Source organism: Neopsephotus bourkii, unplaced genomic scaffold (genome assembly GCF_033783945.1).
Source record: "Neopsephotus bourkii isolate Nb327-2 ecotype Australia unplaced genomic scaffold, CSIRO-AGI_Nbou_v1 NB_168, whole genome shotgun sequence".
Taxonomy (NCBI): Eukaryota; Metazoa; Chordata; class Aves; order Psittaciformes; family Psittacidae; genus Neopsephotus; species Neopsephotus bourkii.
The window spans coordinates 15,759,029-15,785,217 of NW_026900684.1; the positions used below are offsets into that span (position 1 = coordinate 15,759,029).

At 37.4% G+C, this 26,189-nt stretch overlaps 1 long non-coding RNA gene across 1 annotated transcript; it reads right to left on the minus strand.

Moving 5' to 3' along the window:
• Nucleotides 1-2,427: 2,427 nt before the first annotated feature.
• Nucleotides 2,428-25,518, minus strand: LOC133221369 (uncharacterized). The gene is made up of 2 exons (XR_009727991.1): nt 25,326-25,518; nt 2,428-3,796 (listed from the first exon to the last, which is right to left on the minus strand). It is a non-coding gene; the product is annotated as an uncharacterized LOC133221369 (long non-coding RNA).
• Between the last annotated feature and the right edge of the window lie 671 nt (nt 25,519-26,189).

Here is a 26,189-nt window from a genome sequence, read left to right on the forward strand (position 1 = left end):
GAAATGTCTCACACAGCAGCTGGGCTACACAAAAAGCATTGTAGTGCAAATCATTATGAACAGTATGCATACTTTTGTTAGAAAGCTACAGTTTTCTGAAAGGGTATATGAAGCTCCATTTATTTATTTGTTTTGTGTTTATTCAATAAGCTACTAATTGTTTCCCACATTTCACTGATCCACTGATTTCCGGTGGTCACTGATTTTCTCATGAGTATTAACAAAAGGAATGGTTGTCTTTACAAAGGAGGACTGGTCATAGATGGTATTTGTAAAACTGAAAAACAAACCTAACCTTGATGAATAGATGACATATGCTGTTTCTGACATGTTAAACAGAGAAAGTAAAGGCCCAGAGCCCCCCTTTCATAATTCTTGCTGTCCCAGCTCTCTAACCTTCATTCCTGTTCTTTATGTTACTTTAGAGAGTGGATCTAGAGGACAACCCATCTAGTTTGGGGATTCATTTCAGCCTTATCTCACCTGGCCAAGACAACTTTCTCTAAACAGCTCAAGTACACACATAATCATGAGCATTACAATGTATGGACCCAACACGTCCAGTATTAACGTACTGGAAACCGGTTTTCTGTCATGTTTTAAAATGAAATACCAATCTAAAATTAAGAGAAACTACTTCTTCCACTATGCAAGAAAAGCAACTTTTTCTTTCTTTCCAATAAAACCTAGAAACTTATATGTAATATATGTTTCCAAAACTCCAGATTAGATAGTCCTAGTTCCCTGTAATCCTCAACATTTAGGGTAAAAAGGTAGATTTTGGCAGAAGTACAAATACAAAATTTCAGAAACTATAGATATTAAGATATTTTGGCCTTGGTTGTGCCATACTGATGCTTTGTCTGAAAAGGGATTTTAATTTTTTAAAAATGTCTTTGCACTATAATTAAATGTGCTTAATTATACACAGAATTGCAATAGTAAAAACCTGGGTATGTATAAAAATCTCTGTCAAAAAAACTCTTAAGTTTCTTCAGAAAGAAAAAGCAAGACTTACTTAGGTGCCTAACGTGAGCTTGAAATGGAATTTAGGTGTCTGAATCCAAAACTGATTTTTTCCAAACCCTGTATTACCTTGAAATGCCTTAGTCCCCCCCTTCACCGCTTCTGCATGGATTCTGGCTTTTGAATGTTTCCAGATGCATTTAATTTTCCTAAGGGCTGAGTTTCCCAAGGATAGGGGAAAATAAGATGATGAGCAAATTAAATGCTAGCATATAGACATTGAATTTCAAGACAGCAAAAACAGTAGAGAGGTAAAAAAAAGCAACTAATATATTTAAAGAATTAGGAGTCATGCACCTTTCTTTCTTTTACTGGCAAAGCTTGTCTGAAAATATCCCATAGTTGATCATAGCCAAAAGCATGGATATACTTGACTGAGCTGCAAACCCTCTTGATTGCTCCAGATAAGAGGTGGCTTCAATTCACAAACAAGTTTTCCCTGAAAAGTTTGATTTGCTGTCTGTGGCCAGAGCACAGATACTGTTGTGAAAAAATGAGGATAGAGGGAGAATATTGTTTCTGCGGTTGAGATGGAGTGTTTTTGCAGCAGTGAACTTTAGGTGCATACAGCCTGAGGAACAGTAAGCAATGGAAACACTGATGAATTGTCTTCCAGGAATGGCAGCGACGCGAGCACGACTCGAAGTTCCTGCTCGCAATACTAAATATATTACTTTAGGTACTATTTAATATAAAATACTGACATAGCTGGTATTCTCCATCCCAGAGAGATGACAACCAATAAGCTAACAAATTGTCACATACCTTCTGACCCTTGGATTTACTGAACATCGCTTTTTTTTCCCCACCCTGAAGGCTGGTGCAGCTTCCAAAACAAAACCAACAAAAAAAGAGGGCCGAGCACCCGCTTCCCAAGATAGCCTGCATCTTCAGGTTTCCATCAGTCTTCAACCTTAGGAGGAAATTCCTCCACCTGTTGGCCAGGCAGTTTAGTCAAGAAGGCTTTTATACACAGAACAATTTTCATTCTTTCCATGACCTACAAAGAGAGAGTTCTAGGCTGTGGATTGCAAGTGAAAATAAGACATGAAAACCTAAGAGAAGGGAAGGATTAGATGCAAAAAAGATGACAGTTATTAACTGGCTGCATTTAGGTGCCTGGTTTGAAACCTAGCTCCACATTACAACAGCTTTTTACAATCTGAACTTTAGGGTTACACACACAGCTATGCTATTATTCTAGAAAACAGAAGCTGTTTTAATTGATAACAGGATTTCTAGAAATGCTAATTTAAAGAAAAATAAATGAGCTTACTATTTACAATGGAAGGGAGAAGAGGATACACTTTGAGGCCATCATTACTGAAAATCCTGGCACAGAGAGAGTGCACTAACAAGTACATCTTGGCAAAACTACCAATAAAAATTTGCTAGCACACAGCTTTTTGTTAGTTTACTGTCATTATAGGTCTAGTGAGCACAAATGAGATGCCAGAACTGCATCCAGCTCTCTGCCAATATAGAGTGGAAGTCCTTGTACAGTTCAAGTTCCTCCATGGGCACATATTACTATTGGCTCAAATAGTCAATAGGGGAGTTCTTCACCCTTAGATGTAGGTAATAGGCAAGTTTAGCTGTTATCCTAATTAGAATATATCCCTTTTCATTTCTCATTTTCTCAGGAACAGATGCAAGAGCAGTCAGTTTCTTTAATCACAAAGTCTCTTTTTAGCTAACAATCTGGACTTCAAAACTCTCTCTGTTGGCTTCTTCCTAATAAACACTTCTGACTCATTCCTGCCTTTTCTGGGTACTCAGCTGCAGGAACCCAGCCCCTCTTTCTCCACTGTCAACATGTAATTACTGCTTTATTTTGGAAGAAATACAGCCAGCAAGTACACATTATCAGCTTGATAATATATTGTCAACCTATATAACTTAACAAACACAACAGAACTACTTAAAATATTAGATATTTCCCTAAGAACACATAAATGGCTAAAGCACCTAGGTTTATAAACCACAATTATAACATGCTTTATTATAAAATATCTGCTAGTACTATAACTGGGTATGGGTTTTTTCAACCACATTACCATCATGTTGTTATGTTCAGACAGAGCATATACTGTACATGTTTCACTTGGTAACCAACAGCTACATTCCATCAGATGAAATCAAGACTTACTTGCAGGAATGGAGCTTCATAATTTCCACTGGTAATTTTTAATCCAAGCTGTTTGACTGGAGGCATTGGTCCTAACTGAAAGGCAGCAAGTGGCAGCAACCAAAGTCTGTCAGTTGTGGCTGCTGACAGTTCAGCTTTGAAAATGAAGACAGACAACTTGCCCAAGTTGTTAGTGCATATTGAGTGGTGATAGTTGGCAGTCCTGCTGTCTTCTAATAGAAATTGATATTACCTTCTCTACTCTGTTGCACTTCATCAGCAGTACTGACTATGCGTGAGGACCCAGACTAGTGTAGAGCAGTATTCCACTGGAGACCTACTATTGTGCATAGTAGATATAGGCCATAGGATTGGTTTCACATAAGGAACAATAGAAAAACAGACATAATCTCTTAACTCTTCCTCTATATAATTTACTTTAGAATAGAGAGCAGCCATTGTGGTGCAAGGCTGGAAAGCAGAAGCAAGTGCTTTTGAGACCCCAAAATTACTCTAAATTTGGATGAAGGATTTATCCATTGGCAAGCCACTCTATGTACCTTAGCAGGATGGGGAGCAGAACTGATTTTCTGGAGTTTCTTGAAAGGCACAGACTCTTCAGTGGGGCCACAAAACGCTGACCTGTAACTGGAAGAAAGATTGAGCTCAGCAAGTTGGAAAGAATACCATTTTGAGTTGGTTTTGTTGTGTTTTTTTTTCTCCTCTCCCATAGGTATGTCTAAAAGACAGAATTATTTCTAAGCTAGCACAGCCTTTTTCCCCTTCCCTGAAGCACCATGTCTGTTGTCTAAATTCCAAAGCCATTATTTTAGGGAAAATAGAAATTGTTTCAATTTGCCTAAGTACATTTATCATTAAAAGTTTGTCGTACATTTTCATGGGTTTAAATACTGGGACTCAGCATCCTTGCTAAGACAAAGGATGGGGTGTGGTTAAGTGTCACAAGCAGGAACACCAAAGTGATCCCTCACAGTTCTACAATATGCATCTGCTTCTGCCATGTGCATCTCTGATGTTCTAACACAGAGATTATCTTCAGTGACCAAAACTGTTTGCACAGTAACAATATACACAGATTATTTTTAGTTCAGACATGTGGCCCTATTCATTGTGCAGCTGCTTTTATACATTAATGCATTGTGATACAAACCCCTAATTGTAAGAACCAAAATTAATTGCAAGCAAGGAGACGTTTTGGACTGAAAACCTCTTTTGGCTATGTTGGAATCAAGTTGTTGACTTTTCTAGTGAAAAGAGATATGAATCATGGAAAATATTTCATTCTTAACCCCTCAAAGTACCCAATATTCCTGAACTAATGCAAAATGCAGTTATGTGTTGGCTTAGAAATTACAGCTTCTCTGCCAAAGGTTAATTTAGACTATTCATCCAAGATTAGTTGCAAGTTTTTAAAACTGTAAATAAATTCTTGTTCCTAAACAGCACAGGTTTTCAAAGAAGGGAGTATAACCCGCAGCCTATAAAAGGAAAAGATTTAAAGCAGAAATGGGACATTTGACTTCTGCATATTTGGAACATTTAATCACTCTCTTGGTTACATGGAATAAGTTAGACTGGCAGCTTTTCCCTCAGATCCTTAGTGAAAGTACATTTCTTTAATGGAGCTTTAATGTTTGTAGTATGATTTAGAATCTAGTCCTGAATCTTTTATAGACAACTGTAGAACTCCTCTTTGTTTCAGGAGGCAAGAGGCCCAAAGATTGTTAGTGCCTGAAAGTATGGGCCGCAACCTTGTCTCCTGTTTAAAAAATTGTGTGCATCTTTTCCCATTCATATTACAGATGTTAATGTATGCATAAATCCATTACTGTTATAATTAGCAGGAGGATTTCAATCTCATTCTATTAGATAAAGCAAGCTATGCAAACCTTAAACTGTTTTAGCTGTAAGTGCAGGGAAGAAAGTCTGAGGTATAAAAGGACTTTCTCAGGATTTATATAGGTCTAAAGAAAGGCAGCTGGGGAGCCAAAGTAATTTTTATGAGACCTAAGTCTCAGACAGACAAGCTTTGGTTGCGACACTTCATTGATGCTATTGAATCACCTCATACTGCCCATTTGCTGCGAACAACGGCCCACATAAAATGAACATCCTGGGTCTGTCTTATGTAGTATAATCTTAGCACACATTTATGTTCACTGTCAGTTTAACTCAATTGTTCATTCTGCCAGTTACCCTAGTAAAATAAGCACCCATTCTATTCTGTTGCCCTTAACCTGGAAAAACAAAAAAGATAATTCAGGTCACTAAACTCAAACCAGCCACATCCGCATCCACCAGAGTATCTTGTGTAATCTCATCTCATTTTCACTTCTCCACCTCTAAAATCTATGGGGCTGCATGGGTGAGCAAGAAATTTTAAACCTTTTTAGATTGTAAGCAAATGTGGTTTTGAAAGACTCACCTCTGACTCAAGCTCATTATTTACAGTAAAATATAAACTTAAAATTGGACACAATTTACATAATTCTTGACAGCAGTAGAACAAATTCCTTAAAGTTGAGGATGGCAGCATTCTAAGGCATAGGTGAATAATAATTATTATTATTTTCTTGAAAATGCCTGTCAGTAATGGCCTCTTTATTTGAGTCTGTTTTTCAGTAGGTGTTCACTATCCCCCAGAAGCATCCCCAAAATAAGAAGCTCTCAAAAAAAGGAGTTCGATTCAGAAGGGCAGCAGACAATTGTTGTTTTTCCCTCAAGTAGCCCTAAGTTTTCATCTAACAGCTAAATCAAAAAACTCTGCAGAAGAATAAATCACCTTTGAAATTGGAGTAGATAACCCATGTATAGCTACAATCAAGAATTCTTATCTGGTCCGTTTAGACTTTTTTGACTCATTAGACTACCTGAAGAGAATAAGTGACACTCCAGAATTTCAAAAATCCAAATGCTCATTTTTAAGGTTGCAGTGGTCATGTACATCACTTACACTGACTAGGTATAAGGTGTGCTAGTTGAGTTGTTCTGTAGAAAATATCAATCTGTTGAACTTCATTTTGTACTCATATGAAGTAGCTCTCAAGTCTACTGTAATTTACTTACACAGCTAAGGATTTTCTGTGAAGTTGCAAAGACCACAGAAACTCCAATACTTTTGTCAGATCAATGAAAGCTTGCAAAATACCAGCTTCTGCATATTTGCTTGGATAAAGGTCTTGATAAGATTTTTCCTGAGAATTTTTCAACAGTTTGCATCCAAGCTGCACAAAGATTCTGGATTCCTGTTTCCTGTATTATGCAGAAACAAAAGCCCCATCCAAGCAACTTTTTCTAGTGTTATTTCTATTACTATCTTCTGTAAGCTCTTGTTAATACTAGTGAAAATGAGTTTTGAGCTGCCCTCAAGCATACTTATTCACATTTAACAGCACACACTGAAATTACATTCTGACAGTTATTTGGTTACCTATGTTTTGTGCCAAACACTTATACACTCAGTACAAAAGACATGGTAGTCTAATCTGTAATAACGCTTTAAAATGGGAAACTATAAAAAGCCCCTTTTACTCTCTTTCTTTTACACATAAGTTGGGACTGTTTTACTTGGATGGTATCCTCCTCTCTCCTCTTACCTGGAGAAAAAAAAAATAATTAAAAAAAAGCTGTACATTTTCAAATGTTTCTTTACCTTAAAATCTTCCACATACTTAGCAGCAATTAAGCAGCTGTCCTCACAGTTACCTTGTAATGTCTCCATTAACCCGTGCCCATCTTCTGCTATTTATAAGAAGAATTAGCAGTAATGGTTGTGCACTTTAGATCCTGCTTTATCCCATGCTTATTTTCCTTACCTCTGGGCTACACAATTTATGACAGCAATATTCCTCTGACCTTATTCCCCTCTAAACAAATGTGAGAGCTTAAATTAGAAGTATTGTGATAATGTAAACCAGAATGGAGAGGCAGGGATGAGAAGAACCTAACAGTTGAATACCCTGATTTGTCATCATTACTTTGGTACATCCTGGGTGTCCTAAAGTGCAGGGGATATTAAAATACAGACACAACTACATAAAGTGACATAAAACTCATTAGTAAAAGGTATTTTCACAACCAATCACTGCGTGTTGCTCAAATGTGCACTAAATGATCAATTGCATTCTTAAATTTGTGTTTTGTCAGAGTCAGCTAAAGTGACCCAGGACAGGCCTCAGACACAGCCTGCTGAGTCATATCTTTTATATTAACTATTTTTGCCAACTTTTAAATTAGTTGCACAATGTCGCATAGCAACAAGTTTTTCTGATATTTTTAAATAGAAAAAAGTAGCACAATCTCTAACATATCTGATTAAAAAGCCTTTTACCTGATAATCACCCATATGTTAGAACAGAGTAAAACACTTTCCTAAACCTGTGTTAGCTACATAGTTCTTTTTGCCAAATAACTGTTCCTCTACAGGTCTGCAATGTGCTTCATGACTTTAAAACAGTATTAGGTCACCATGATTGAACCATATTAAGCAGACACACTTCTCAATTCAATTGCACCTGAAAAGTGCAGAAGTCTAGTGCAGTTTTTGTACTCTACACAAATTTATTCTCATTTCTGGAGCAGCTAAATTCTGACACTTCTCAAATGAACTCTGCTTATAAGGCTTTTCCCTCTGTGCTTCCGTTTATTTCACATCCCTTGTTTTTTCCTACACATTAACAAGCTTCATAATCACGTACCTTCCTGGATTGTTTTTTATCCATTATTTCTCTCCAATTAAGAGATTGCAGGCACTTTTACTAGCAAATTCCTTTCCTTTCAGCTGCACATGCAGCAGCCAAGTACTACAGATTTCTTATCCACTCCAGATGCAAAGTGCACTATATAGGATGGAAAGCACCAAGATTCAAGAAAAACCCACTCCTTGCTATGTCAAGCTGCAGTGGAAGTGGTTAAAGTTGAAGCTCCAATACAGAAACTTGTCTCGAGCAGGACTGGACAGGCAACTAGTCTCCAGGGAAGAAAGTGGGTGCATGAGCAAACTGACTTCAGAGATGACAGAGCCTAGACTTGGCAACATAAGCAAGAACCGGTTACTGCTAATAAAAACATTTCATATCTATAACTTAGGCAATTGTAAATTTAAACATAGATGTAGACATTTCCTTCTACTACATCCTTTCAAGAAAAGTGTAATTGTGTAGATCATAGGAAATGGTCTGGCATATGCAATGAGACAGAGAAAAAAAAAGACTACCTCATAGGTCTCTCTCTACCTTGCAGATTATCATCCTCTCATACCTATGCTAGTATTCAGTATATATTACTGAACTGAGAAAACACTGGGGTAGTATATGATATAACCTTGATTTACTCAGAATATTAATAAAGCGACTTTCCAAATGAAGATGTTGAGTCAGACTTGAAAAAAGTGACTTTGCCAGCTCCTGTTCTAATATAAGACCTAAAGGCATAAGATTAAAAACTCTGGCTTTGTGTATTGGTTTCAGGAAGTTGTAGTTTATGTTCAGAGCTAACCATGGTGTAGTACTGCAACCTACAAGTTTTAATCTTACTTTAAATCTTTTAATATTAGAGATACCAAAGAAATACTCTTGCTTGGTTTTTTGAAAGATCCATGAGAACTTGTACTGTATCATTCTGAAGCAAGATGTATCTTCACCATCGTTTTCTCCTCTTTTCAAAATGTCTGGTAAATCAATTTTCCTTGCTCATGCTCAGAATTTTGAGCACTACCAGGGTTATCGTTTGCTGATAGAAGATCAGAGTCTTACAGTACATTATGAAGATATGTAAAAAATCTTTGTTCCTCTATAGTGACCATATTCCCTTTAGAATGTGTCATGCTGCACATGCAAAGATATGTAGCGCACTCAAATCCATCCAAAACTTCCTCTCCAAAGGGTAACCCTTTCCCAGCCCTTTCAGTTGCTACTTTAGCAGGTCAACACACAGCATTTTGGAATGCTCTTCCAGTGCTAAAGAGGAGACACATGAGCTGATATTGCCAATCATTCTTTAGGGATTAAAGACATTTTTAGCTTTTAGTGAGATGTCAGGAAAGGGGCAACATGCTTTTACCATAATCCTAGAAGCTTTTACACAACAGATTCCAAGCCTGTTGGCTTTTTCAAAGTGCAATGGTGATGTCAATTTTTCTCCCTTCACTGCTCAGATTTCTTTTCCAAGAGGCTGTTCTGCCTGCCGTGTTCTTCCGTATCTCATACACCTCTCCAGAAAAAGGCTTCCTATTAAAATGACTCCAAAGGCTGTCAAATATGGTCCATCCACTCAAGAGGTGACTTAATACTTACCGTTTCTAAGTCATGAAGCACATTGCATCCCTCAAAGCTCTTGTGCCAGGAACCTACACCAAGATGTACAGATTTCTCTGTACTGTGGAAAATCAGACTACCTAATCAGAGCAGCTCAAAACACAACATATCTGAAATCTATTGTCCTGAGGTATGGAATATCTTAACTGAAGATCACTGAAACCCTTATTTTTACTCATATTGGTAATTCTCAAATTTAGCAATGGAAAATATGGGAGCAGTCCCCATTGGCTTCAAGAGAAAGAGGTCTCAATTCAGATCAAGAACTAGGTTTGAATTTTCCTGTGCCAGTCATTTCCCAAAGAATTCACATTATATAGGTTCAGTCTTTCAGTATTCATCCACCCTTGCAGTTCAGCTTTGGGAATTATTTACTTACCAGGTAACATCAGTCAAAATCCAGACTGTAGTAAAATGAATAACTGAAAACTTCAAAAGAAAAGGGGACCAAAATATAGATGCATGTCTTGACAAGATACATTAACATTTTCCAATAGAATGGAAGCATGCAATGAATACACCCTAACAGGTATGTCAGAAGCCTTCAACATATTTTACCACTCGATCTGTATCAGACTGCACATACAGTTTTTTCTGCCACAAACATTATTCTTATATAGATGGCCAGGTCCTCAGCAGATACTAGGCACCTTCTTTTGTCTCATGTGATCTGATTCTACCATGCAGGCATCATAGACCTTCTCAGGAAGACCAGGGCATTTCCAAAATGTCATCTAACTATAGAGAAGCTAATCAAGTACTGCTTGTGTCCCTCAGTTCAGGCTACCTTGAACCTCCTTTACGCTTCATCTATGAAGGTTCGGGTGAGATTTACAGGTGAGGTGTTCCTCTTCCTTGAGATATTCCTTGTACCCAGATATATCAAAGCTGGCTATAGTCTCCTCAAAGAGACAGGTAACAAAGACTGTGTACAGCCTAGTACTTAAGATGCTACCTGGAATATAAATAAGCCTTGGCTCAATTCCCTATTCCATAGAGATCTGGATTCTCACTGCAAAGAACAGGTTTACCAAGTTAGATTGTTGTTAATGTTGTTGTTGTTGTGAAACCTTGTTCTTCTCCCCCACCCCATCTTTATGTTGGTGTTTTGTAATCTCTAGTGCCCGATGACTACAAGGCCTGTCATTAATATATTTTTTTTTTGTGTACATGACCTTGGCCCTGCTGGCTACTTTAAGCAGAAAAATCATGCATCCTATAAGCTTTTACAGAGCAATTCTTTAGACTGCCTATAAAATATGCTCCAGCACCTTCAGGATGGAGTATGAGCTACCAAGTTAGCATTTCAAGTGTTGTTCCCTTTGTATATGACCCTTAAATGCTGCAGCAATATGGCTCCTGTGGATTTCAGTGCAGTACTTACCTGTGCTACCAGCAGAGCTTTCTCGCTTTTACCAGCATTATTAAACTACAGTATGCATAGATCAATAGCTAGATGAAATACTTGGATGTATCCAGTTATTTGCCATACCCTGTTGACACAATTACGCACATATGAGATTGAACTGTGGAGTCTCACATTGTTGTTTTATTTTTAATAAAAAACCATGTATATAGAGAGAACATTATTGCAGCAAACCAGGAATGTTTATACATGAACGTAAAATCTGAGCCACTTCCACGTTTCTACAAAATTGGAAGCCAAACCTTTCAAGCTTAAAGTTTTTTCACTATAGAAATATTTTCCTTCTCTCTGAGAAGTGAGGGGAGTTTTTTAGCTGGGTTTATTGGAACAGCTTGTCTCTAAGCTTTTTCCAGGTTTTCAAGAAACTTAAGCACCCAGTTGGTCAGATCTCCTCTAAGGCAAAAGGTTTAACTTTTCTAATGACAAATAATGAGTGAAGATGAATAATTCTGGTGCAGTATCTCCCCAGATAATGCCAGTTTTAAGCCTATTTAAAAAGCAGAAAACATTTCTTACTGCTACTACATCTGTGCTCCTTGGTTCTTTGCCAGCCTCAGGTTAGCACTGCTCCATTCTCTTCAACCAGAAGCACAGTTACTTTCTGCTCATTCTCTTCTACCTAAGACATAAAAAAAAAAAGAACCTAAAAGTTTTTCTCTGGTTGTTCTGACACTGTGAGCTCTACTTTCTGGGGTGGTGTAACAACAAGGGAAGATGCAAAACTTAGCTGTTTGTGTCTTTCACTTTGATTCAGTAGAAACATAGACATTTATTTCCAGTGACCTCAAGCATTCAAAGATTTTACCGAAGTGCTTAGTTACATACTATGCTTAAAGTGCTGTTTTGATAACACACCTGTGTTAGACACTGTTCTAAAGCTGTCTTCCTAATCTGATGAATAGTTTAGGGTCACCCCAAAGAGATGGGCATGCAATTTTTTAACACTCAGCTGCTTATATCAAATTATTTTCTGTGATTTTTGTCTTTTATTTGTTTTAATAGCTTCACTGCATAACACAGTCATGAAAGCAATGCTTACAAGAGAAGAGTATTCTTACCCTGAAATGTAACTGATGCCCAAAGCGTGCCTTGAAGAAGAAAACTGCAAGATGGGAAAGATTGCAAGTCAGAATCTGGTGTAAATACTAATGTGCTTAAGGACTAAGCATCTAGCATAAGCCCAAATAAAAGATGCGCCTTAGTTTCTAAGGCCATGAGTCCATATAGTTGCATATTGCTTTTACACATGAAATATTATTACAAAAGATAAATGGAATTTACACCAGGCACCCCGTTTCTCTTCATTCATACAATAACTCACAACTTAGACTGGGCTGACACATGCAGAATTTTCAAAGCCTAAGATCTGCCAAAACAGCACTGCACCAGCTACTAGAAAGGAGAAAAATAACCATTACAGCTGAACCCAGGACACTGTCAAAAACACAGCATCAGGCTGTGTAATGGGCATACTTTTGACAGCTTAGCCATCTAAGAGTTAAGAAAAGGAAAAAAAATAGATGGTAACTGGGAGAAAGGAACCAATTACGACTGTTTTTTCAAGGCAAGAATTTCTAAATCAGCTCTGCTTTTAAAATAGTCCTATGAATATGCAATACCCAATCTGGAACAAGGCAGACAATTCTCAAACAGGAACACAAGTAGACAACTGCTTAGGAATAGTCAGGAAACCTATTTTAGCTGATCCAAAGCAAGCTTTATTAGTCTGTTTTCTCCATTAAACCCCATCAGACCACCTATATTTTTTATTTTTTTTAAAGTTATCTTTATGTGACTCCCTTTCAGTTAAAATAAAAGGTTGCCAAAGAAAATTTATAATTTATGTAGGTTTTATAGATTGTGGAGAAATTCTAAGATATTCTCCTGAGAAGGAATCTTTCCAAAACTAACAGTAGACAGCATTCAACACTTTCCAGGTCCATATTTTGCTATCCTTGATAAAACCAGATAAAAGTAATGATGGAGAGAAAAAAGAATAATATAACTATAATTTTTTAACACATTATATGTAAAATTTTGTCTTACACAACTCGGCACAGAAAGAACTCTTTTGGTACCACTGAATCTATATTCAGGAGCTCTACATTTGTACCTGTCAGAGCAGAATAGGCTGGTAGCTGCACCAACCACTGGAAAAATCAAGAGGGAAATCAATAATAGATACTGTCCTGTGTAGGCAATAGGCTCACAAAAGGTTCATTAGTGAGTATTAACTTTATTAGGCAAGTGTTTTTAAAAGTATGTACACTGCTCTGGGATTCAGCATTATCTTAAAGGCAGAAAACGTACAGTAAGTCAAAGTAGGTTAGGTCAAATCTACAACTTGGCTACACAGAGGCCCAAATACTGACTTTTCCTACTTGGACACACCTGAAAGAAAGAACCAACAGTAGCCACTACCTTAGACTCTGTGTGTACTCAAGGTAATAGTTATGCAGCTGCTTGGACTTTCTGACTACACAGGAAAACCAAATTGTGCTGCTGGCAGAAATTCCTCTGTCAGGTGCATATCTTCTGCATTCAGAGCCAGGGCTCAGCTTTTTATTGGCTTGCCTTTCCCAGCTCACACTGGTAGAGCATAACTTCTTTTTAACTGTTTTAGCAGCTCCTGCTCCTCTGCCCTATCACAGAAATATATCTTCTGCTAGCTTATGCTGATACAAATCTTGGAGCCCCAGGTCCTAGTGGATGCACAGACTCATATCCTCCCATTTTTATTGCAGGGGTGGTGTAATAATTGATCTAAAGGGAGAAATCAATGCACTGCTTATAGTGACAACAGAGATGACTCTGGCAATCAAGGGAAAATTGAAATGTAGCATGCATGCAGAACAGGCAGAGAGTGGATGGCACATTCTCAGCTTGAAATTACTATCTATAATGATAGTTACATGGGAACAGTGAACAGAGAGATGAGATATAGGTGTATAAAATTCCAATACGTAGGTCCATTTTTTCTTTTATAATAAATGCATATTTTTGATATGCAGTCTGACAGTTTGCCAGTGATTCAGACTGCAGAGAGCTATTAATACAATTTTCCGATAGTCCAAATAATTGTTATTCACAGCGAATTCAAACAAAAAATATTTTGTGATTTTGTGCTATTACAGAAACATACAATCAGCTTAACTTAAGGCATATAGAACTAAAAAAATCCTCAAAATAACAAACTTCTGTAGTCACGACTCATTGATCAGCTTTCCCAGAGCACTTGTTTGCATTTCTAGTGTCACCAGTGATGATGACAATTAAAAATCCTCAAAATAGGACTAATTTAATATGACAGGAGTGGCAAACATGGCTGTTCAAAGTTGGGGTTTATCTCTTCTTCTCTCAGCTGGAATTGAACGACCTACAGGACAGAACAATCAGAAATGCTATAACATTAAAACTAGAGTGTTTGACATCTTGCTTTGAATGACAAAGCATCCAATTATAATGGTGAGCTATAAAGACAATGTTGCAATTCAGGTTGTCAAAGTGGTCTAGAGACAATACATATTATAGAAGTAGCTTACAGTTGAGTGTCTTACTCCCTTTGGACCTTAATAAATGCAGCCTAGAAGTGGTAGAAACCTCAGAGAAGTTGTCAGCTGCAGCCTTTAGGAGGCTTGCACAACAGTTCAAAGCTTGTGCTAAGAAATAAACCCTAATTTTCCACTCTGAATTGTATAATTTTGGATTAGCTGTAAGGGAAGAGCCTAGAAAAATAACAGTCTGGCTAAAGCAGCATTTTGCATTTGTGGTATCAAACTGAAATTAAAAAGAAACAAAACCCAAGCAAACAAGCTCCCTGCCACCCCTTCTTTTCCCTCTCCCAAAATTGTTTTGAAAGTCAAATGTGAAAACTATTTTGTTGTTCTCCCCATTGGCTTGTTTAATGCCACGTGTATTTCTGCTCACCACAAATGTCTCATACACAGATGTATTTCTAAACATCCATACCTGTACATTCAGCTTCACAAGGGAGTCTCTTCTAGATAGCAAAAACAATTTCCTCAGCTCTCTATAAAAGTTATCCAACTGTCCTGGTTTTTTAGTGTCTCATGCAGTAGAATAGGAGTGTGTGCGCTACACTTGTTCTGAAGACAGCTTACATAAAAGGCTTGGGTAAAGAATAAACTATGCATTATCAATCCCAAACATACACAATGTATTACAAAGGCAGATAAACCAAGGATATTAAAAACCAAAAAATCGTGCTAAGATTTTTGGCTCATATCCCAGGGGCTTCTCTCACATTGTGGTACTGAGCTGTAAAGCTGCTATGATATTTTTCAGTCACATAACTCAAACCCCTGTATTGCAAGATCTTTGTCTTCAACTTTGCTATCAGGAAGCAGAATCCCAGTTTGGGCATAAATACTTCTCCTTCCCATCTCCTCACTTTTGTTTTCTCTTTCTTTTCAAGAGTCCAAGCTCTCCCACGGGGCTCCATTACAAAAGAGGAATACCTACCTAAAAACGGAGCCAGTTATTATTCACAAATCAGCTCAAATTCTTCTTTGCAGTATAAACTGCTTCCACCTCCTTAGAAATACTAATGTCCCATGGCTGTACGAGCCATGGTCTTCTGCTGTCCTAAGGTGTTTTGCTAAGCTCTAAATAAATCATTAGTCCACAGTGAGATAAAATGCTCTTTCCTGCATCACACAGCAGTGTTCAAATTTCAGGGTGAAGGCTTTCCACATGATTAATCATATATTTCATGGAACGTATATACTGAATCATATTTTATACAAGCTTATGAACAGGATTAATGTGCACATTTTCCTGCAGGATCTTGACTGACTTTTGTTTGGTTTCAGTTGCTGAGGGGCAGATTGGTCTTTGAAGAAACATTTACAAGCGACTTTTTGGAATAATGACCTAAATATGAAGTCCTACAGTAAGGGCATATTTTAATTGCTTTACTTTCCTGCCCAGTGAAACAATCACCAAATAGCTGAGCAGGATGAGGCTTACGCATATTTCTAAGCAAGAGGGCAGCTTTGAAATTAGGTGTAAATATTAGGAATTTATTGTACAGTAGGAACTTTGCAGTCATAGTACTCTCCTCCTTATCACACTGCTATAGTTATGCTTGTAGGATTTTACCTTTTTCATTGAGAAAGCAGCAAAGCATGAAATAGGTGAAGTTCTTACTAAATATTCATAACCTGGAGGCACTGCACAGTGCAGGCAGAATCCTGTGCTGCTCATCCTTCCAGATCCAGGGATACAAGTACTTCAGGAAATGGAGAAAGCATGGACTATTACACAGAATTATAAAATTAAATAGACTCTGTACTATTAATTTTTGCTTTTGTGATGATATAAAGCATTACAAGAGTCACAGATTACTACCTGTATTATGTCAAAACCTGTAAAAACTGCTGTCAAGGGGCAGAGTTTACAGGTTTTGGCCTGGTTTGGCAGTACTGAATAAGACAACTACTTGTCCTCTTCTGGAACAATGTTGTGATAGGTCTGTAGTACTTGCACAATGTTTCAGTCATCATCAGTAATATTCATGTTCATTCACTGTTTTTCTGTCCTATTCTGCCAGACAACAAATAGCTTAATACATGATTAGAAGCAACTACAATGAAAAAAAATCTAATTTTTCATTTTATTTTAATTTCATTTTCTTATTTTTTCCATTTTTATCTTTCACAGTTTATATTCTATGTACAAAAGAAGACACCAATCATTTGTTTCATGTTGGTGTGCACATTCAAGCATTTCAGTTTCTGCTTTTAGCTGTGCTCTACCATAAAAGTCTCTTCCACCATCAGAAAAGATATAATAGCTTCTGGTTTAAATGAACTGAAAAAAAACATATTAAAGAAAAGAAGCCATGAATAAGATTATACTGATATGATTTTAAGCAAGTTAGAAAAACAACAAGAGTTTCGACATGTTTCTGAAAATATTTTGGCCCATGCAGGTAATAAATATATTCTAATAGGAAAGTAAATTGCTTAATACACTTCTTCCTGGCAGCATTTGTGTCAAACTACATCAGTATTTTCCTTTGAAGGACCTTTCATAAATGCAGACGTATCAGGTTGAGCCAATCCTTACATACCATGCTCTGTTTACTGCACTCTTGAGGAATAAATTAAAATATCTAACTTCATACTAATACAGGATCACCTCCTGTTAATCTTGCCCTTGTAAAAGGACCCATTACATCGATTTATGCAAATAAAGAATATAAAAGAAAAAGATTAATTGGTATTCCATTATATTGCATCAGTTTAACCTGTGTATCCCTCTCATCTCAACGAGCTTTTAAGTGCTGGTTAGGAAGGCAATTGGAAGTCTAACATCCTTCACAGCTGTATGTTTATTGCATTCTCCAAATCTAATCCTGTGCCCTTTCTAATTTCACAAACATTTGAAATAAGATTAGTTCTATTTTTGTTCCTAATGGGACCAGGTGCTAAAAGAGGATAGGAAGCAAAGCCATTAAAACAAAACAAAAAAATTAGTTCTGGCAGGTATATCAGATGAATAATTAAGTTCGCTTTGCTCAACAGTGCGAATAGAAGTTAATTCCTGAAAGTTTTTGCTAGGAGGCATTGTGTAGCATCTCCAAAGTATGTGGGGTAAAGGTGGGAGCTTGGGATGGGAGTGATCCAAAGAGAGTTAAGGATTAGATTCCTGTGAGATTGCAGGAGTCATCTAGGGTTAATAAAACGAACAAAGTAAGGGAAAACACTGCCTGTAATGAAGGCTATTGATTATGAAACTGCCTCCAAAGGGAGCAGTGTTTGCCTTTTACTAACATGACCAATCAAAGCACTAAAGACTGGCTTGTAAAAGGACACAGCTGTACTAACAGAGTGGGACTTGACCTGAGGAGAGTCTTAGCTGTTTTAATTTTTTATGCAGAGTGTGGTATTTTTGTATGAGTGCAAAGGATCATAAATGTTTTTACCTGCCCCTGCACAAGTGTCAATGTCATCCTCTGCAGCTGCCAGCTGATATCGTGGTTTGCATTAATGACCTACCCACCCCATCAATCAAATGTTTGCAATTGCTATAGACAGTGTTCCACAGTTTTTATTACAGACTCCTGTAGAAACTGCGTTTTAAACTGAGAGCAGTAAGTCACTGAACTTGAGATTCCCCACATCTGAAATTGTTTGTCATAGGTTTCTTTAACCAGTTCAAAAAACTACATTACTTATAGTAAAAATAAAATAAAAACAAGGCTCATGCTGACTAGGGGGTATTCATGTTTCTACATCCATCTAAACCAAGCCAGGTTTTATTCCAGTATACTCACAGAAGTTTATTTCACACTATTATCTATTTAGTTCCTTCCAAACAAACAAAAATGAGTTCTTGGCCTCGCTGGGAACTTCCAAAGATTAATTCTGTATTGCAAAAGACAACTGTGTGGATTTCTTTTATGATTTATCAGAACCTACATCCAGGAAGTCAAAGCCTGCATAATTTTTGACAAGGTAATGGTGCTGTTCCCTCCCTGCATCTACCCTCTCCCCCAACAAAACATGTAAAGTCTACTCACTCCTTGACCCTTATTCCCCCAAAATGTTGATCTGAGGGTTTCCTCAGCAAGGACTTCAAATTTTGGCAGCAATATGACCTACTCCTCTACCAGAAGAAGTGTGTTATACACAAATACAAATTAGATTGAAAAAAGCAATACCTAACTTATTTTTGTAATGAAACAACCAGTGATGCTAAAGAGCACATTTTGTCTCAGTCACGAGTGATAACAGCAGAAAAATAATAATAAAAAAGTTAATCAGAAATGAGTGTGGTTGTACCTCAGGTCTCAGCTGGTCCAAATGGTGATGCACACAAAAACCTACAGGCCCAAATATTTTTTCTAATATACCAAAGGTAACTTCAATAAAGAAACAGGGTCAATGGAGTAATCTTGGTCAATCCCATCTACTTGTGTATTTGGTTCCCTATTTCATTGTCATCACTTCCAGCTACCTTTCTACATAAGGTTTTGAGGGAGTTCTCTACCCTCGCTCTCATATATTTTATGTTACTGGTTTGCATCTGAAGTTTAAAAATCAGCTAAAAAAATGTGGGAAAAAGTCTGGTTCTGGAATCAGATTTAGGATCACCACACCTCTGCCACACAAATTGTGATGATTTGCAACCAGAGCCTCAGAAATAAAGTCTTATCTAATTGAAACATTTGGTATGAGGACATGATGTTTCTTCATAAGCTGCTAAAATGCAATTTAAAGAAATTGTTCCTGGCTGTGTTTCCAAAGGATTATAGCTGACCTTGTGGGTGTGCCATGATTGTTGCATAAACTGTCAAAGCTGAGAGAACTAGTAGGACTTTTGCAGATTGTTGAGGAGTCAGTCAGTGAAACAGTTCATTTGAAACTCTGCACTTATAAGAACAGTGAAATAGAGTAGCTATTTCAGTAAAGTGGCACAAAACGGTGGTGTTACAAAACAATTATGAATCTGTAATCTTCTTAAAGAATGAGTACCACTCAATTTCTATGTTGCTAAAAAATTAACCTTAAATCAAAGAAAATTTGTACCTATCCTTAATAAAGATTCCCTTAACATCTCCAGAGAACTAAATCAGTTCCAAAATGGGAGTTATGTGTAACTGAACTTGCTGCCTTCCAGTCACTCAGTAACTCCCTAAAAATACTTCACAGCATTTAGTGGGATTAGGACAAAAGAAATCATAAAAGACATGAATTGTACATGCTGATCTCTTATCATTGCAATAATATCAGGTCACATTAAGTTTCTGTGTTGGAAGTGCAGATCTGATGATATTACAGTGCATATTGATTCTAGCTGTTTGCTGGAGATAGAAATGAAAGCCTTGGAGAGAGCTGGAGTGAACTAAGACCATACAAAGTAGTACTTGAACTAAAGTAGAGAGATTTTCATATCTTGGTTAATTGTTGGGGCTATTTACGCAGTATTCATTATTACTAAATGCAGCTATTTTATATACTATCTGAATAGAACTTTGTTACATAGGTTCATTAGCTAACTTTTAGTTAATTTATACCTGAAGACAAAGACTTTCACCAAATACTATATTCCCAAGAAGTACAAAGCTCCATGCTTTAGTGCTCAGTTACATGAACTGAGCATTGTCTTCTGGGCTAATGGAAGGAGAAATAATTCAGTTTTAACTTCTCTCAAGTTCCAGCTCTTACTTTAAGTGTTACCAGAGTTTCTCATTTGTGGCTGACATCCCAAAAAAGGGCAGAAGGACAGAGCATATCATCCTCTGGTTTTTATTATTCTCATTTTCCAAATAAGCATAGACGATGACTGCTGGATTCAAACATTTTCATGCTTCAAGTCACGCACTTTTTCAGACATATTTGAGCAAAGTTAGAGATGCTTAATACTTAAAACACTGCACCACACTGGATTACCAAGAACATCTTATTCCATGCAACAGTAATCAACAGCAGATAGCTTTCTCAGACTGAGGAAGCCACACAAACTTCAGCCTTTTGAGCAGAGGTCAGGCCACTCGTGTGCAGTTGAAGGGTCCCAACTTAGAATCATACTACTAGAACGAAAACAAGAATTTTGCTTGGTGCTAGAATGTAAGATTCACTTCCCAGTGCTCCTGGGAAAAAAAACAACGGGGTCTAAACCTGACAATTCAGCCATAAAAGAGCCTGCCTAGATGCCTTCCCTTATTCTGTGGTCTTTGTGGTACCTAAGTATCCAAGAAGAGGATGATACCACATCAACAAGCAGCATATGTTTCTCTCTCTGTGCTTCTTTATCGGCAGACATTTGTGAAGAGGGTTCTCTTCTGGCAAAATGATGATTTTTCTTTTTATTCCCCTCTTTTAAACAGTTCCACAAGGGGTGGTGAAACACAGCCGCGTAGTACCCAGCTCTAGGCAATACATTCAGCCCCTGTAGTTCTTAGATATTCAACAATATCATCCCCTTAAAAAGAAAAGGAACCCAAGATCCAAATGAGAAAACCTGAAACTTGTGGTATTTTTTTTCCTCATTCTGATTGCTCAACATCATAAACAAGACAACTACTAGTTATGTCAGACTGGCAACTAGATGTATTTTGTATGAATATATACCCACCCTAACATTAAAAGCAAACTCTGCAGCAGCTGCAGTATTTTAAGCAGTTACCACTAGATCTCTTTCAAATATATCTTCCGAGTCTCCCAGTAATTACTAGCTGTATGCAACATACCATTTTTCTGTCTCGTTAAGGACCCAATAGTATAATTAGATCTCACGCAACCCCCAAAACTGTTTATCGTAACTTGTGATAAAAAGATATAGAAATAAAAACAAAACCTTTCTGTCTCAAATACAGATTAAGACAACATATTGGGAACACACTTGCACAAATCAAGACTTTATCTCATAGATATATCTAAGCCAAACAGTATGTGGCTTAGATCAGTTATCTGTGTCAATAGTTCATGTGCACTCAGAAGACAAATTTGGTGATAGAATATGCGTGTAGCAACATTTAATATAAATCATAGAATCATAGAGTGGTTTGAGTTGGAAGGGACCTTAAAGATCATCTAGTTCCAGCCCCCTGCCACAGGATAAAACTAAATGAAACTACTAAGCCTCGGAAGTCAAAGTGAACAGCCCTGCACAATCTGTCCAACTGCCTAAGACACGAGTTGCTCTTCAGGAATCAAACTAGCCAGTCAAAAGAAGTGCTTCACTTTGGACCCAATAAACTGGGTATTGGTATCAGTTGAGGTGACAGAAACACTGTACAGTAACGAGGTTTTCTACTTCTAGCTGCATTTCCTTCATGGCAATTCATCTCTTTCCTAAAACTTACCACCAAGGCAAGAAGCAGGATTAGCAGAAAATTTGGAAGGGACTGCTGCATTTGGGAAATAAGGTGTCACTGCTCACTGAATTCCTAGCACTGATGCTGGGGCACAAATAAATAACTAAATAAATAAATAAATAACATAAATAAAGAAATAAGTAACATAAAGCAAGTTAAATAGTTTAGGTGGCTAATGACCTGAGCTGCTAAACACAATCCTAGCTTAGAGCTTTTCAAGTATATTATTTGTTTTCAATCCTTTACTTAAAATCCTGACTTGCTAAGTAGATCTCTCTGTTTCACTTTTAAGCCTGTGTAGAGCTAGGGTGAGGAGAAGGAAGACAGAAGATGAACAGAAGATGAATCAAAAGATAACTGAGGCTCTTAACAGCATCCAGGGGCTAAGGAGTGTTTCCTGTCAAGGATCAGCCTGCAAAGAGCCTGGGTGGGACTTGTACTGCCAGTGACAGCTTCTGGGAAGAAGCTCCCTCAGGCAGGTATAAATCAGTAAATACTCTGCTGCAAAGGAAAGATGGTTGAGAGACATACCAACAGTTCTGGGTGAACTGTGTATTATTATAACCTCAGGCAGAATGAAGCTGACAAATGATATCACTTTCACTTTCAAATTGGTGGCATACATCCAGGAGAACACACTAAAATATTAAGGACCCTCAAGGAATAGGAACAACATAATTTTTTTCAAGTTTGAAAACTACCTCTAATGCCTACGTCTGGCCACTGGACATGGCTTGTGTTTTCCTCGTGGTATTATTCCAGTAAGCAGGTTTATTGGCAATAGAAGTGAATCTTTAAAGCAGTGATCAGAAATGACACAAAGTGATTTTTAATAGAGCACTAAAGCTTGAAAAATAGCAACACTAAAATAATCCACAATCTCTGATCATATTACTTTTGCCAAAGCAATGCTTGAATTACTTCAACTCTTAATTAAAATCAGCTAGTTGAAGCAAAGGAATATGCTGTCATGCACAGGAACAGATTTGGAGGATTCCGTAGCACAGTGCTGTACTATTGAGTTCCAAACTGCTCAACCACGCTTGTCTGATCCTCAGGTTTCACTGACATTATGCTCCTGCTTAGCCTGAACATTTAGCATTTTTGCTCTTTTTAGTTGCTAGGAAATACCCTATCATCCAGCTGCATTTGAGTCCCCTGACTTTTTCTTCCAAGTTGTCAGAAGCCTGACACAGAAGATGGCCCCAAAGGACTCACAAAGCAGATTCCAGCCTGAAGAAAAAAATAAAATATCAGCATTTCCTCATATCAGCAGCTACTGCAAGGAACATCTCCTGAATTGATCACACATGCTATTTTGGCTTTGCCATCTCTAACACCTGCACAGTAGCACATGTATGTAAGCCCTTTCAACTATACATATAGAACATAATATACCCTTTTCTCTTCCTGGAAAGAAATTTGAGGGGGAAGAGGAAGGAAAGCATCATGTGAGAGAGTAGTCACCTTGATTAACCTAATACCAGCACAGCATGGTAGAGACAATAATGGTTCTAAGCACACAGAACAACGGGGACACAAATTTATCTGAAATGTGTGTTTACAAAAAGACTAATTTTGTAATGTATAAACAGCTCAGATGAAAATCAGTTCTTTGGGAGGCTTACATGCTTCATGGAATTACCTTCACAACAAAAGTTACTGGCAATAGATGGCTCTTAAAACAAGGATTGGTTTGAAAAGAGGCAAGTTTTCAAGTTCTGACTCTTTTAGAAATGCAACGATAGTAGAATAACAAAAATTAAATGTTCCTGTGTCTGATCCAATGAAAACAGAGTTTGTGTTTCACTTATCTGATGATCACAAGTTGTCCAACTGCTTCAGAAAAATCTTTAAATCAATCCAGTTGCAAGCATGACATTTATAACAGAATTCCCACACAGTCAAGAAAAAAATTCCCAAGGTATGAGTAAGGCAGGCTGAGACTGATGAGAAGGGCAGAAAACAAGAAATGTAAAGGATTTCTTCATTAATTGTGCTACCAGCTTGTGCAACCTGTCCTGTTAATGAGCATTCTTCATTTGGGAATTCTAAGTATGAGAAATATTCCAGCTCTAAAATGGCAGCAGGAACATCAGCCTTCGTGAAAGGAAGGACAAATGTGTCCATCCCCCCTTTCACCCAACCCTCTGAAAACCTGCACCGTATAAACACACCATAAAACTTGCTCTCAAGTTAGCAGGAAGTCCAACTATATCTGATCCCTGAAAGGCTCTGGGTGCTCTGTAGGTCAGGCTAGAACTGGCAGGTCTCTGTGAGCCATCTAAGAAAAACACCATTTAAATATGTATATTTTTATACATATTTACATAAATATATTTAATATTTAAACAAGCATCTTTGTTGAATGTTGGGTGGCAATTGGAATAAATGGGAACTTAAATTACATAAGGCATGCATAGGAGTTGTTTTTTTAAACATCACATGCAACATGGACCAAGAATTTCATCACTGTCTTAGATTTTGGTGTATGTCATTTGCAAAGCTTCATTATCAGACCGTTCCCAGTTCTCTTGTATAATTTCTCAGCAATTTAGTGGCATTCTACATTAGGTCTCCAGATTAATTTGTCTGGATTGATACCAATGTTTTTGATTTAGTGGCATTTTATCACTGAGAGAAGAAAATATGCTAAGCTGAAAATACAAATACATACATAGGAGAAAAACAACCCAACTTATTGTCTCTCACTTCAGTATGTTGAAAGTGCTCTCTAATATCCTAATTACTCCTGATTACACCTCAGTTTTCTTTCAGTGCCTTTCTGCTTTAAGTTCAGGCTTCATATCTTCACTTTTAAGACTCCATAAATCTCTGCCCTACCAAAATCTGTCATTGCCACATGTGCTGCAGACTTCGCTCCACTTCGTTAAACCTTTCATCTCCTTTTCTTCACATGCTTTTCTCATGCAACTATTCCTGTTCTTGAAAATAACCAGTGCACCTATTTGCCCATTCTCTCACATAAAGCCCTCCTAAGAATTATTTAGACAAGACCAGCAAGATACATTGAACATTGAATTCAGCAAGCTTTCTGCAGTGTAATACCCTCCTAATCCCATAGTGATGCCCTACATGGTGCTGTGGACCTTTTCTAGGACTTCCCTCTCTGTTGGACATGGTGGGGGAACAAAGCAGAAAGACTGGAAAGAAATTACTTGCTTCTGCCTAGAAGTCATTCTGCCTCCCCATTCTTCCTGCACTTCAATGGTAAAGCATCAGTTATGTAAAACCTCAAAACAAACAGTAACAAAGTAATTATTAAAAATAGGTAATAACATCTTCAGAAATACTGTATTTAAGCTCATGCAAACTTCATGTGCAGGTGCAGAAATTTCCCTACCTGCATATGTAGCATTTATGGAACATCTTAACACAAATGTCTTTCAATTCACCAGTATTTCATGTTACGTCCCAACATTTCACATTCTTAATGCAGAAATGGAAATTAACAACATTGTTAGAATAATGACTTTTCTTAAAAATAGATACAAAAGGTAAATAATCATTGCTTTACAGGTTATTAGGTGCAAAGCAACTTACCGTGTGAGGCCTCCAGTGCTGCTGCCATAGTAGTGCTCCCAGGCTGGCCAAAGTCTGCTCCTAGAATGACACCCGGTGGCCACGAGAACGAACAGCAAGACGTTCTCCTTGCCCTCCAGGCTGTCTCCCGGTTCTCTGGGGCAGGAGTCATCAGTGTGTTACAGCCAGGCATCATCTGGAAATACTGCATAAGGATCTGCAAAATATAGGAGAACCCTGCCTGAAATTCAAATTAATATACATATACAAAAAAGTAATGCGTATTGTTTTGAACAATTATACACACTTTGATTTTTCTTCCTTTTTTATACAATTGGATAAAGTAGTAGCTAAAGGTTTCAGAATTCACAAAATTAAATTTCTTGGTTTATTCCACAGAGTTTCATTCCAGAAACAGTCTGCAAAAAGTGAACAGGATTTTCTAAATTGGAGTGTGCAGGTTCAGGATTAAGCCATAATCTGCTATTCCAAGGCAGGGAAAATTAGTTAACCTATTCTTAAATGTTACAGGACTTAAATGTATTTATTCAGTTTTCAGTTGTAGGATGAAGAAATCCAAATTAGGGACATACTTTGTCATGCTCAAAATACCTTTGAACAAAGTAAAACAGTAACAGTGTTTCAACAGATCGTTGAGTACCAAGCAAAGCATCATGCTATAGAAAATACTTGGCAACTGAACTTTAGTGAGAGTTAAGAGCTTCTTGCCACATACTTTTTTCTGCTTAAATACCATACGAGTTAGAGCAGAGCTGTTCTTAAGTATCAGCCTAGCCAAAAATGATTTTATAATATTTTCTACAGAGTAGTAACAAATGCGCTGTTTCAAGGCGAACAAGCAAGAGCACTTCAGCACAGATTTTT